Source organism: Lepisosteus oculatus, unplaced genomic scaffold, assembly GCF_040954835.1.
Source record: "Lepisosteus oculatus isolate fLepOcu1 unplaced genomic scaffold, fLepOcu1.hap2 HAP2_SCAFFOLD_225, whole genome shotgun sequence".
NCBI classification, from domain to species: domain Eukaryota; kingdom Metazoa; phylum Chordata; class Actinopteri; order Semionotiformes; family Lepisosteidae; genus Lepisosteus; species Lepisosteus oculatus.
This window is the reverse complement of record NW_027167765.1, coordinates 115001-127500: the sequence shown is the minus strand read 5'-3', so window position 1 is coordinate 127500 and position 12500 is coordinate 115001. Positions and strand designations below refer to the sequence as shown.

Genomic DNA, 12500 nt, shown 5'->3' with positions numbered 1-12500 from the left:
CCAGAAAGTGGTTGCAAGCTTGATATCATGCGAAGAAACTTCAGGATTCGGGGATCAGTCAATGGATTTTCTTCAAAGTTGGATTTTTGCACTCTGTGGACCAAGAGATGTTGTTCTATAATGTTTTTTTTCAAATTTAAAAATATCATTTTTTCATGGAGCTTTGAAGGGGATAGATTCACCCTCCTTTAGCCAGGACAGAGCTGCAGGAGCCTGGGTAGGATTCTAGCTTTCTCCCCTTGCAGGCACCTGGCACAGTAGACATCATTTTTTTCCTTAAAATCTTTTTTTTGTGTTCCTTGTTGTTCCAAACTTAATTTTAATCACTTTTAATTAGAGATTTTATTAAAAATAGTGCAATAAATGACTAATTTCACAAAAAATAATGTGATATAAAACGGATGTTTTTAACTTTATTGCAGTGTTTTAGAAACTAATATGTCTTCAAAAATGGTTGTTTTTCACTCCTAGGAATGAAAGCTGTTGTTATATGATGTTTATTTTCAAATTTTGAAAAATCAAAGGATTCTAGCTTTCTCCCCTTGCAGGCAAAGGACACAGAGAACCTCATGATTTTCCTAAAAATCATTTTTTATGTTCCCTGGTGTTCCAAACTTAGTTTTAATCAATTTTAATTTGTTATTATGTTAAAAACAGGGTAAAATCCTCATAATGATTATTGCCCTGGGGATGTACCAAAAAATCAGTGAGCATATATATATATATCACTGTGTTGAAGCTAGAGACACAGAATAACTGCAAACACATCCTAAATACAGTGTTCCTGCACCACTGACCTCATCCAGAACGTATAGTTTTTTGAAAGGGATTGCTGTCCGAATGCACATCTGAATCCCAAACAGAATCTCTAGTAAAATACGATCATTTGTGAAACAGGTAAATGACTGTCTCAGGGGCCCATTCCTCATTCTCAAGACACATGTATGCAGTACGTACACCATGCATTGAGCAATAGGGATTAAAGACACCACAGGTAAGGTTAGAAGTCATTCTGACTATATTCTAAAATATTGGACTCATATTCTTATGATGGCAGACATGATGCTGCGTTTAAAACCGGGGTTAATGGACATTATATGACTGTCAATTCTGTTTTGTTTTGGAGACTCTTGGCTGCCTATGTGGTACAGTGCAGCGTGAAGGAAACATTTTCCAAAACTGTGTCAGCTCAAAAGTTGTAAGAGAACCTCTCCAGCTGCTTTAACTCTCTTCATTTTTGTCATTTAATTGTCTGTCGGCACTATGTGGCAGCGTTGCATGACAACCCATCTCACCACAGAAAGGAACCTAACAGCTTTGGTAAGAGAGGAGAAAAGGACCTAACCCGTACAGGGCTTGAACCCACAACCTTAGCGTTACTAGCACCACGCTCTAACCCACTGAGCTAATCGGCCTCACGACAGTGGTCCTCTCTGTGCTGCAAAAAATCGAACTCAGGGAATTTCTTTTGTCCTCCTTTGAATAGAAAGCTGTGTAATTCAGTGTACGGGCTTTCTCGTGCAGTTTCATAGTTCTTGTAACCCAAATCCTACACTGGCCTGAAGTGCCCCCCCATTTCACAGCATTTTTCAGCTGATTTAAAATGTACCTAAAGGAGGAGCATTATTGAAGACCATCAATTACCAAGAGCTTTTGTCAAAGGTTTTGGTGGTCATTTTTAATGACCACAGAGCGCTGTGACCTCGGTTTTACATCTCATCCAAAGGACAGCACCCTTTTACAACACAGCGTCTCCGTCACTATGCTGGGGCATTGGGACCCGTACAGACCTCAGGGTGAGCGCCCCCCCCCGCCGGCACTGTTACGTCCCAGTGTGTGTTCTGTGTGTTTTTCTGTTATGTCCACACTGCTGACCCTTGATTGTTCTCCCTTCCCCATTGGCCAACCATCACACCACTGTTTCAATATGATGTCATCATCAATCAGCCTTCAGCCAATCAGAACACATTTTATTCACTATATAACATGGAGGCTTTCAGAAAGAAAAGGCCTTTCGTTTGACTTCGGTCCCGTTCGGTTTTGGTTTTCGCTTCGCTTCGCTTCGCTTCTTGTTATTGCTTCGGCTTCGTTTGTTGGTTTGTTTTGCTTTGTGTTTGTGTATTTTCGTATGGCTTCGGCTTTGTTGTTTTGTTGGTTTTACATTAGTTTCTTTGTACTTTCGTTTGTTTGTGTGTTCATCCTTGATTTGTCTTTACCTTGCCCAAGTGTTACATGTTCAACTTATGTGTTCTTTTGTACCCTGTCCTGTTGATTACTCTTGTTTTTCCTTATTTGTATTCCTGGTTCACTTGTGTTTTTGTGTGAACTTTTGTATATAAGGTTAGTTTAGGTTGTTGGGTACACTTACACACTTAGTTAATTTTGTATTAGTACACTAGTTTAGTAAAGGTGAGTGCCATTTGTCTTGTATGGTTTTGGGTAGTCAGTGCAGGTTAACTAGGGTGTTGAAGACGCAGAAGACCGTGTGTTTCTGGTTTTCTTTTGTAGTCAGATTAGCTTTCCCTCACTGTCCTAGCCAGCTCCATTTTGTTTATTTTCTTTTCTTTGGCACCACTCTAGTTCCTTACCCTTATCACGCTTCCTAGTCCCTCACCAAAACCCATCTGCTTCCAAAAGAATTATCCTAAATGTTACACCCCTTTTCCCCTAGACACTTGGGGTCGTAACATTATTGGGGGCTCATCCGGGATATCAAATTCCCGTCCTAAGGATTTTTTTTTGTGTTGCAGAATTTTGGTGTTGGTACAGGATTTTGATTTGTGGATTGTGTTTTGGCAAGGTACTGTAGTTATGGCTACTTTTTATTTGCGAAAGTTTGTGGAGGAAACTTCCTTTGAGCAGCTGGATAAGTGTAAGAAGGAGGAATTGCTCCAAATTGCTGATTACTTCCAGATTCAGGTTTCGACGCAAGCTCTTAAAAAGGACGTCAAGAGAGCTGTGATGGATAGGTTGGTGGAGTTAGAGGTCATTGCATTAACGAGCAGGTACGCCGGTTCTCCTGGGGCTGGTGCTAAACCTGCTATGGTGGTGGAAGAACAGGACGAGGTGCAGGGGGTGGCTGAAGACTTAGTGGAGGCTGAGGTCAAGGCCACCTTGCCTCCCTTTGAACCGTTCTCTCCGGTCTCCACCGGGTCAAAAAGCGAGCGGTACTCGCCTGAAAGTTCATTTGGCCCGCTTGCACATGGAGGCACAGGAAAAAGCCCAAGTACGCCAGGCAGAATTTGAATTGCGCCTTGCAATTTGTAAGATGGAGATCGAGGCGGAGAAAGAGGTTAAGCTCCGACAGCTTGAGCTAGAAGCACGAAAGAATGCTCCTGCTGTGCAGCCGACCCACTCCGAGGCCTCTAGCGTGTCTCCTTTGCAAGATCCACTCTCTACCACCTTTGATGTAAGTAAGCACATTGCTTTAGTTCCTCTGTTTAGGGAGACGGAAGTTGATTCGTACTTTGGTGCATTCGAGCGAATTGCCACATCACTTTGTTGGCCTAAGGAGGTTTGGTCACTGCTTTTGCAGTGTAGATTAGTGGGCAAAGCTCAGGAAGTTTGTTTTACACTTTCTTTAGAAGAAAGTTTGAATTACAATACTGTGAAAGCTGCTATCTTACGGGCTTATGAATTAGTTCCTGAGGCTTATAGACAACGCTTCAGAAATCATCGTAAAGTGTCAGACCAGACATTTGTTGAATTTGCTAGAGAGAAGGGCACTCTCTTTGATAAATGGGTTGTAGCCAGTAAAGTGAGTGACTTTAACTCATTGCGTGAGTTAATGCTCTTAGAGGAATTTAAGAACTGTTTGCCTGAACACATTGTTGTGTATTTGAATGAGCAAAAAGTAACTACTTTATCGCAAGCCGCTGTTTTGGCAGATGAGTTCGTGCTCACTCATAAGAATGTTTTCATGTCTGTGCGTGCGGAGAAGACTTTGTCTACTCTAAGTTCCCAGTCTCAGTCTCCCCCAGTAAAAACTAGTTCCTCACGTTCTAAAGAGGAGCGTGAATGTTTTTATTGTCACAAGAGAGGTCATATAATTGCAGATTGTTTGGCCCTAAAACGTAAGCAGCAGCAACAGCAACAACCTAAGAGTGCTGGGTTTGTTAAGACTGTTTCCCGTTCTGCTATTCCTTTGTCTAGTGAAAACAGTCTCCCTGACCCTAGTTATGAACCATTTATTATGGAAGGATTCGTTTCGCTAACAGGTAAACCAGAAGACCAGAAAAGAATTAAAATATTAAGAGATACTGGAGCAGCCCAGTCATTTATTGTTGTGGATGCACTGCCTTTATCTGATAAATCTTTCTGTGGTTCGAGTGTATTAGTTCAAGGCATCGAAATGGGTTTTATGAAAGTGCCTTTACACTGTGTACATCTACAATGTGGTTTAGTTACTGGATTTGTTAGAGTTGGGGTACGTCCTTCGCTACCTCTTAAAGGGGTAACTCTTATTCTTGGAAATGACCTGGCTGGGGGTAGAGTATAGCATATTGTTTGATTGGTTTTGTCTTCATTGTCCAAACATTAGATGTTTGTTTTTATGGGTGGGGGTGTTACGTCCCAGTGTGTGTTCTGTGTGTGTTTTTTCTGTTATGTCCACACTGTTGACCCTTGATTGTTCTCCCTTCCCCATTGGCCAACCATCACACCACTGTTTCAATATGATGTCATCATCAAACAGCCCTCAGCCAATCAGAACACATCTTATTCACTATATAACATGGAGGCTTTCAGAAAGAAGAGGCCTTTCGTTTGACTTCGGTCCCGTTCGGTTTTGGTTTTCGTTTTGCTTCGCTTTACTTCTTGTTATTGCTTCGGCTTCGTTTGTTGGTTTGTTTTGATTTGTGTTTGTGTATTTTCGTACAGCTTCGGCTTTGTTGTTTTGTTGGTTTACATTAGTTTCTTTGTACTTTCATTTGTTTGTGTGTTCTTCCTTGTTTTGTCATTCCCTTGCCCCAGTGTTACATGTTCAACTTTTGTGTTCTTTTGTACCCTGCTCCTGTTTATTACTCTTGTATTCCCTTATTTGTATTCCTGGTTCACTTGTGTTTTTGTGTGAACTTTTGTATATAAGGTTAGTTTAGGTTGTTGGGTACACTTTACACACTTAGTTGACTTTGTATTAGTACGCTAGTTTAGTACGGGTGAGTGTCATTTGTCTTGTATGGTTTTGGGTAGTCAGTGCAGGTTAGCTACGGTGTTGAAGACGCCAAAGACCGTGTGTTTCGGGGTTTCTTTTGTAGTCAGATTAGCTTTCCCTCACTGTCCTAGCCAGCTCCATTTTGTTTATTTTCTTTTCTTTGGCACCACTCTAGTTCCTTACCCTTATCACGCTTCCTAGTCCCTCACCAGAATCCCCCTGCTTCCAAAAGAATTATCCTAAATGTTACACCCCTTTACCCCTAGACACTTGGGGTCGCAACAGACCTCTAACTCATTTCCTTAGCTTGGATTTAAGCCACGAAGCAGGCTTCTACTGTATAAACGTCTAGAGGAATCACAAACTATTTGAGAGGCCATCATCCCAGGGGGAACTGACAAAGTCTATGCCTAAACACCTAGCGCAGTCTCTCGAAAGACTGTCAAAAATCGATTTCTCCGTTTGCGTTGCAAGTAAGAGAAAACGCAATCTCAACCCAGAGCCACTTGGCAGCAGCGGCATGTAAATACTGTTACTGCTCGATACCGACGTTAGCCTACGCTCGATACCATGTTCAGCCACCGCTAGAAAATGTTCGGCTCTAGTACCGGAGCAAACGACAGGAGGGCCAATGTCGAACGGGCACACGTGTCAGACATGGAGAGCGACTAGGATGGGATTCGAACTCATGTGTGCAGAGCACAATGGATTAGCAGTCCATTGCCATCGCCTCGTCAAGGAAACTGGGCTGTCCGGACATGAGCTGGGGCGCTCCAGATGATCTTTTTCATATTTTTCCCTCGTACTCGAGGGTCATTTTCCTGTTCCACATGCGATTTCAACATTTTCCTTGGGAGATGTCAAGCCAGCAAGCCACTGCTGTGGTTCAGTGGCCAGTGTGGAGTTCAGTGGCCCTGTTGTACACAGAAAGCACATTGAGCTCCTTGGACATGAAAAGTTCCAGATAAAAGCCATTTGTCACCCTTTCTCTTGGTGTCGATGTTGCTATTGTATGTAAAGGTGGCAACTTGCTCAGCGAGCAGGCGGAGCACACACCGAATGCAGATGTGTCTGAGTGGTGTGTCCAAGTGGCTGCAAAAGGACGGCACTCCTGGGGCACCGTGGCTTAGTTGATTAAAGCGCCTGCCTAGTAAACAGGAGATGCTGGGTGAGCCTGGGTGATTCTCGATGATTGCAAGCCGTACAGCCTCCGCCATGCTTCCCAGGTGGGATGAGGTTTTGGAGTTGGTATGCAGTGTTTTGTTATCTCCAAACATAACGCTGTGCACATTTACCAACAAGTTCAACTTTTGTCACATCTGTCCACAGAACATTGTTCCAGGAGTTGCTGTGGGACATCCATGTGGTCTTTAGCAAACTTGAGAGGGGCAGTGGTGGTTTTTTTGGGGGGGAGAGCAGTGGTTTCCTCCATGGTGACCTCGCATGATCACCACTCCTGTTCAGATTTCTTCTTATGGTGAACTCATGAACACAGACGTAAGACAAAGTCAACCACCTGTTCGCTAGATCCCATCCCCACTCAGCTAGTCAAAGATTCCCTTGAAGGACTGGCAGGACCTATAATTAGTATGATGAATGCATCGCTTGCGTCAGGCGTTGTACCTGATCAATTTAAGGTAGCGGTTGTTAGACCGCTCCTTAAGAAGTCAAATTTGGATCCACAAGTTCTTAACAACTACAGGCCTGTCTCAAAGGTCCCATTTCAATCTAAAAGTCTTGAGAGAATAGTTGTTGCCCAATGTCAATCGTATCTGGATTCAAATAATATACTTGAGAAATTTCAGTCTGGTTTCTGAAACTGTATTAACATGAGTCGTAAATGATATTCTCTTAGCTACTGATGCGGGGAATGCAACAGTGCTAGGTTGCAACAGCGCTAGGAATGCAAACTTTAGGTTGCGCTTCTTCATGCTGCAGCGTTGGCATGAGTAGAGCTTTTTAAACGTCTGTACTTACTGCGCCCCATAAGAAATCGTTTGTCCCCGTTCAAAAGAGATTGTGCGATGTCCTGCACCGTTCGCAAAGCAAACCTTTGACAGTTTGAAAAGAGGAATTTATTCTGCATCCTGAACGTGCAGTAGTTACAAAGTTGAACGTCTTTACACGATCTGCTACAGTTTTCAGTGGTTGGGCTTTGTCAGATGGCTTGGGAAAACGCACTGTGTTTCGGCTCGGGAAACATCATGAGCAGTGTCCTGCATATTTTCTGTGTATAGCTGTCTTTTAACGCATACAGAACTCATTCGAAATCATTGATTTCTCCAATTAACAAGGGTCCCTTAAAGGATGAGTCAAAGTAACGTCTAATCAGATTAGTTTCCTTTGAGCTGGTTCAGAGTTTGCTCAAGAGTTTACCTTTCACAGATGCGCAAAGAAGAATGTTGGGGGTGCATGCTTCAAGGCGCCTTACAGCTGTAGGGAGTGATTCGAGACGATTCCTGGTATGTGCTCGTTCCCATATACCGTACGCCCCGGGGTGCAGTGCTAGGATGACGTACAATACCGCTTGGGCACGTAACGGCGTTATATGCAAGTGCGGGACGTGAGGGTTTTCGTTTGTTCGTTTTGTTTTGCTCTGCTTTGCTTTGTTTTGCTTTCCATCGCGTTGGTAAGAGCGTAAATAAAAAGGCGATTCCTGCGTCTATCACTAACGTAAGAGCTATTTCAAGTGTGACGTGGTGCGGCTTTTCAAATGCTTGTGGGCATTTCTCTGTTGTTGATTCTTTTTTTGTGTGTAACAAAGTGGCATTTTCATGTCCGGACGGGGAGACTTTATCATTCCGACATGAAGCCACCCTTAAGTCCTCTGAGGCGTGTCTGTCTGCAAGGCTTGTATTTTGGAAATGTTTTTTTGAAACGGAGAACGACTTTGAAATAGGCTTCTGCCGGCACCTCGCGATCCAGGTAAGATTGTAGCAAGAACGCAGCGGCGGTGGGGCTTGCTGTAGTCGTGGCTGAGTGGTTAAGGCGATGGACTAGAAATCCATTGGGGTCTCCCCGCGCAGGTTCGAATCCTGCCGACTACGTTGTCCGCCTCCATTCGGTGTGTTTCGGCGCAAGCAAAGAAGCGCGCCTCTTTGCTGTTCCTGGTGGTTTTAAAACGCCCAATCGCTTGTACCCGCTGCCTTGGACTTAAGTTCTTCAGCGTCTGCGAATGGCATTTTGCAGATGTCGACGCGTTTTGCACAGAGCACCAAAAAAGCGTCTTTTTTGAAGGCCCAGGAACTGAGCATTGGTGGTTCAGTGGTAGAATTCTCGCTTGCCACGCTGGAGCCTCGGGTTCGGTTCCTGGTCAATACAGTGGCTTTTGCAGCGAGCGGCTCCATCACTTGCATCACCTTGCAACTCGCAACTGAAAACCCACTGAAGCTAAGCAGGTGTGAGCCAGGTCAGTACCCGGATGAGGGTAAGCTACAGGGAAAAACAAAGCTTCCAGCTGGAAGCGGTGTTAATGGTGCCGGCGGGGGGGCGTTCACCCTGATGTCTGTGTGGGTCCCAATGCCCCAGCATAGTGACAGAGAAATAAACATGTTTGGGCAACTTTGGTCACCCCTATTTAACTTCTGGGGCAGGAAAAGCACACTTTTCAAAACTTGTTTTTCAGCTCGAAATACACGTGTTTTTTCAAACCTTGGAATCCCAATGTAACTGCCTGGCTCATTAGAGCCCACTGAGTGAGCCCTTAACCCCAGTGTGCAGAAGTTGTCAAAACGTGTTTTTCAGCAGAAATAAACATGTTTGGGCAACTTTGGACACCCCCATGTAACTTCTGGGGCAGGAACAGCACACTTTTCAAAAGGTGTTTTTCAGCTCGAAATAAACACGTTTTTTCAGACTGTTGAATCCCAATGTAACTGTCTGGCTCAGAAGTGCCCACTGAGACAGCCCTTAACCCCACTGTGCAGAAGTTGTCAAAATGGGTTTTTCAGCAGAAATAAACACGTTTGGGCAACTTTGGTCACCCCCATTTAACTTCTGGGGCAGGAAAAGCACACTTTTCAAAACGTGTTTTTCAGCTCGCTATGACCTCTGGATGAGGTCAATGGTGCTGGAACACTGTATTTAGGATGTGTTTGCAGTGATTGTGTGTCCCCTGCTTCAACGCAGTGATATATAGATGTGCTCCTGTAATTTATTGGTACAAGCCCAGAGCAGTAAGCAGTCTGAGGATTTATTTCCAGACGGCATAGAGCAGTGAAGCAGTGAAGTAGTGCAACACACTGGATCATTATATTATTAGCATCTATTCTACTTAAATTATTACATTATACACAACTTGAGTTCATTTTAAAAATTAAAAGGTAATGAAAGGAATGCATATTCATGAGGAAGATAATACCGATATGCATGTGATAATCTTCCTTTTATCATGTAAATCATGTTCATCATTACATGATGGGAGCTAAAACAGAAGTTGAGAGAGAGCAAGGACGCCTACAGGAGGAAGGTATAGGACAAGCTGCAAAGGAAAAGCTACAACCCCCGACAGCTACCACTCTCCAACACCTCCGCCATTAACACCTCCAGCACTGAAAGTGCTATGTTCACCATCCCCCAGGCCAGGCTGACCAGGCCAGTGCAACACACTGGATCTTTATATTATTGGAATCTATTCTACTTAAATTATTACATTATACACAATTTGAGTTCATTTTAAAAAATAAAAGGTAATGAAAGGAATGCATTTTCATAAGAAAGATAATACCGATATGCATGTGATAATCTTCCTTATATTATGTAGTGCGTTATGTAGAAAGATAATACCGATATGCATGTGATAATCTTTCTTATATTATGTAGTGCATTTGGACACTTTGTGGGCTTGAAATACAAAGAAAATCATGTTCTATGGTACAAGATAAATACAAAACGTAAGCTTTTATTTTAATTAGATTTGTTTATAAAGCATAAGCAATCATTTATTACATTAATATATGTGAAAATAACATTTTAGCATCATATTATACATACAGGTCTCTAGCTTCAACACAGTGATATATATATATATATGCTCAGTGATTTATTTGTACATGCCCAGGGCAATAATCAGAATGAGGATTTATTTCCAGACGGGCTACAGGTAGTGTTGTGAAATACTTCAACACACTGGATCACAGATTTAGACCCCCTGCACTCTTACTCCTAGACCAAAGAAATGAAGATATGTAGCAATCACATTGTAACAGGGGTGACAGTGACTTAATGCTTATACTAGTGGACTTCTGGTACCTTTAGGGTACGGTGTTCCCTGAAGGGCTCTCAAACCCCGCATTTCAGATGCCTAGCTGATGTGTTGCACCTCAGAATCACTTTTAAACCTTACCTCTGGTATCTTTAATCCCTATTGCTCAACGCGAAAACCTTACCTGTGGTCTCTTTAATCCCTATTGCTCAATGCATGGTGAAAGTATTGCATAAATGTGTCGGAAAATGAGCAATGGGCACCTGAGAGACTCATTTGCCTGTTTCACAAATGATCATATTTGACTAGAGATTCTGTTTGGGATTCAGTTGTGCATTCTGACAGCAATCCCTTTCAAAAAAGGATACATCCTGGATGAGGTCAAAGGTGCAGGAACACTGTATTTAGGATGTGTTTGCAGTTATTCTGTGTCTCTAGCTTCAACACAGTAATATATATATATATGCTCACTGATTTTATGGTACATGCCCAGGGCAATAATCATTATGAGGATTTATTTCCAGATGTGCTAGGGGTAGTGTTGTGAAATACTTCAACACACTGGATCGCAGGTTTAAACTCCCTGCACTCTTACTCCTTAAAAACCAACAAATGCAGATATGTAGCAATCATATTGTAGCAGAGTGCGTCGTTTCCGGCACAGTATGGCCGGGTGTTTTCCGAGTTATCGCACGGATTGGGCACGCCCGCAAGCCGAGAGCCGCAGGCGATGAGCCCGGAGCTGAACGGGCCCCACTGGCTCGTTTGTAAGGCCAGGTGCATTGCCAACCAAGACCGGCAGGGCAGAGGCCTTGAAGGCGGCCTGGGCTCCTGAAGCTGTGCAGTCACGCACTCTGGTTTCTCTTCATTTCGTACGAATCTTTCGCCTTTTACTAAAGATATCCGCAGAGAGGAGCATGAATGAGTTCCATGCAATTTTTGTGCTTCCCTGCCTTTGGGTGGGGTGCAGCTGGGCTGGTCAAAGAGAGAAAACAAAACCACTCACAATCGCTCTTATTATGGCGATTGTGGTCGTCTGCTCTGCGAGTCCTCGGTCTCCGCCCGTCTGATTGGCGCTCTCTTCTTTGGGGGGCGGGAAGTGTCCGGCCGCAGGGGATCTTGGGACCTCGCTTTGCATAGCGGCTTCCCAGAGTGCGTCGTTTCCGGCACAGTGTGGCCGGGTGTTTTCCGAGTTATCGCACGGATTGGGCACGCCCGCAAGCCGAGAGCCGCAGGCGATGAGCCCGGAGCTGAACGGACCCCACTGGCTCGTTTGTAAGGCCAGGTGCATTGCCAACCACGACCGGCAGGTCAGAGGCCTTGAAGGCGGCCTGGGATCCTGCAGCTGTGCAGCCACGCACTCTGGTTTCTCTTCATTTCGTGCAAGTCTTTCGCCTTTTACTAAAGATTTCCGTGGAGAGGAGCATGAATGAGTTCCATGCAATTTTTGTGCTTCCCTGCTTTCGGGTGGGTGGTGTAGCTGGGCTGGTCAAAGAGAGAAAACAAAACCGCTCACAATCGCTCTTGTTATGGCGATTGTGGTTGTCTGCTCTGCGAGTCCTTGGTCTCCGCCTGTCTGATTGGCGCTCTTTTCTTTGGGGGGCGGGAAGTGTCTGCCCCCACTGCCCCTTTCAAGTTTGCTAAAGACCACGTGGATGTTCCACAGCAACTCCTGGAACAATGTTCTGTGGACAGACGTGACAAAAGCTGAACTTGTTGGTAAATGTGCACAGCGTTGTGTTTGGAGATAACAAAACACTGCATACCAACTCCAAAACGTCATCCCACCTGGGAAGCATGGCGGAGGCTGTACGGCTTGCAATCATCTAGGATCACCCAGGATCTCCTGTTTATTAGGCATAATAAACAGGGCCACTGAACTCCACACTGGCCACTGAACCACAGCAGTGGCTTGCTGGCTTGACATCTCCCAAGAAAAATGTTGAAATCGCATGTGGAACAGGAAAATGACCCTCGAGTAAGAGGGAAAAAAAAAGAAAAAGATCATCTGGAGCGCGCCAACCCATGTCCGGAGCGTGCCAAACCATGTCCGGACAGCCCAGTTTCCTCGACGAGGTGGCCGAGTGGTTAAGGCGATGGACTGCTAATCCATTGTGCTCTGCACGCATGGGTTCGAATCCCATC

At 44.3% G+C, this 12500-nt stretch overlaps 4 non-coding genes across 4 annotated transcripts in view; all 4 read left to right on the top strand.

The window, feature by feature from the left end:
- The first annotated feature begins 8117 nt into the window (after positions 1-8117).
- On the top strand, positions 8118-8199 carry trnas-aga (transfer RNA serine (anticodon AGA)). Its single transcript has one exon. It is a non-coding gene; the product is annotated as a tRNA-Ser (tRNA).
- Positions 8200-11204: 3005 nt separating this feature from the next.
- On the top strand, positions 11205-11321 carry LOC138227073 (U5 spliceosomal RNA). The gene has a single exon (XR_011184824.1). It is a non-coding gene; the product is annotated as a U5 spliceosomal RNA (small nuclear RNA).
- Positions 11322-11712: 391 nt separating this feature from the next.
- LOC138227070 (U5 spliceosomal RNA) lies at positions 11713-11826 on the top strand. The gene has a single exon (XR_011184821.1). It is a non-coding gene; the product is annotated as a U5 spliceosomal RNA (small nuclear RNA).
- Positions 11827-12425: 599 nt separating this feature from the next.
- trnas-gcu (transfer RNA serine (anticodon GCU)) overlaps positions 12426-12500 on the top strand; it is an 82-nt gene continuing 7 nt past the window's right edge. The window contains exon 1 of the tRNA in view: positions 12426-12500. This exon is cut by the window's right edge and continues 7 nt beyond it. This is a non-coding gene — a tRNA (tRNA-Ser).